This window comes from Frankliniella occidentalis, unplaced genomic scaffold (genome assembly GCF_000697945.3).
Source record: "Frankliniella occidentalis isolate FOCC.00 unplaced genomic scaffold, Focc_3.1 Scaffold284, whole genome shotgun sequence".
Taxonomy (NCBI): domain Eukaryota; kingdom Metazoa; phylum Arthropoda; class Insecta; order Thysanoptera; family Thripidae; genus Frankliniella; species Frankliniella occidentalis.
Genome location: NW_026267410.1, coordinates 197,004 through 198,449, shown reverse-complemented (window position 1 = coordinate 198,449; position 1,446 = coordinate 197,004).

The window sequence follows — 1,446 nt, the reverse complement described above, 5'->3', positions numbered from 1 at the left end:
CGTCACCCGCCGCGTCACCCGCCGCGTCACCCGCCGCGTCACCCGCCGCGTCACCCGCCGCGTCACCCGCCGCGTCACCCGCCGCGTCACCCGCCAGAGCGTGCGCGCTGACCAAGCTATTGCTAGGGCAAGGAGCGTGGGCATTGTAGGGGTGACAGCAACTGACCTTCTGAAAAACTGACCTTTCCGCGCTAAACTGACCGCAACCACTAGGTAGCGCTAGTGTTCATTGCCGCGCAACTGGAGAGCAGATGTTCCGATGTATAGTTATTTGCAATCGATACGTAGGGGGACAATGCGTAAATTCGTGCAGTATTACTATCGTTTTGAGGGGTCTGCAATGGAAACTTGATGACTTGAAGCAAACAAATCGAGGAGAACTTTCGGAAGTACGAACTTCATATTTGCTGGATTGTTTAGTAAGTTTGTGATGCATATGATGTTTTCTCTGCCAGTCATTTTGTGGACGCCATGTTTTCATAGCGTTCTCAACGTGTAGCCTCGTCATGTGCCCGCGTTCTAAAAGCGAGAAACGAGATTCTGGAAGTCTAGTCTCCATTCAGGGCTCCCGCCTGTTGTTTTTGTTTTGGTTGTCGTAGAATTTGTTCAATTTTCAATCTGTTTTCACACGGTAGATGAACAATAAAAATAAAAAAGCAATGAACTTGTCGTTTAGTTTTATGAGCGTGTTGCAGAAATACAAGGATTAAGGATGTATGAGGTAAAGTCACTCCACAGTAAATGCTCGGATATCTGTCTTACTCCAACCAAAATTGAGAAGCGATTCAAATTATAACCTCTTCTTTTCTGGTGAGTTACGAGAGGAGATTTTGCGGATTTTGTCGGTCCGGTCCAGGCTAGTTCCAGTTAGTTATTTTCTTGGTCGGAAAAGATACGTTAACAAAATGAACCGAACCGACGAGAATCCGGCCATAGCCTAACATTCGCTGGTCATTTCGGCTAGTGCAATTATTGTTTTCGCCATTAACAATACTTCTTGTTTGTTCTAGGGACTGTCTAGTAGTGTGTAATTCCTGAGTAATGCCAAGAACAGGTGATGGTGATTCATACTATACAGTCAAAATTTGAATGCATCAGATAAATGGTTTGCAAAACCATAATGTACTTCAACGTGATTTACTTGTAAGTATCATTGAACTGATTGGGACAGGTGGGAACGAGGGGTACCCAACTCGACAAAATCGCGTACAAAGACTGGAAATAGGAATGACTGTAGTTGATTGTAATATATTGGTACGACTGTAAAATACTGTAGAGACTGTAGATAAGGAAATGATTGTGTGCGATTACATGTGACTGGAGGTGACTGGAGGTGACTGGAGGTGACTGGAAAGGGACCATACATATACCACGTGGACACTTTTTGCCACTTTTTGACTCCCCCCTCCCCCCCTGTGGACAAACGTGGACATTTGCCTCACCCCC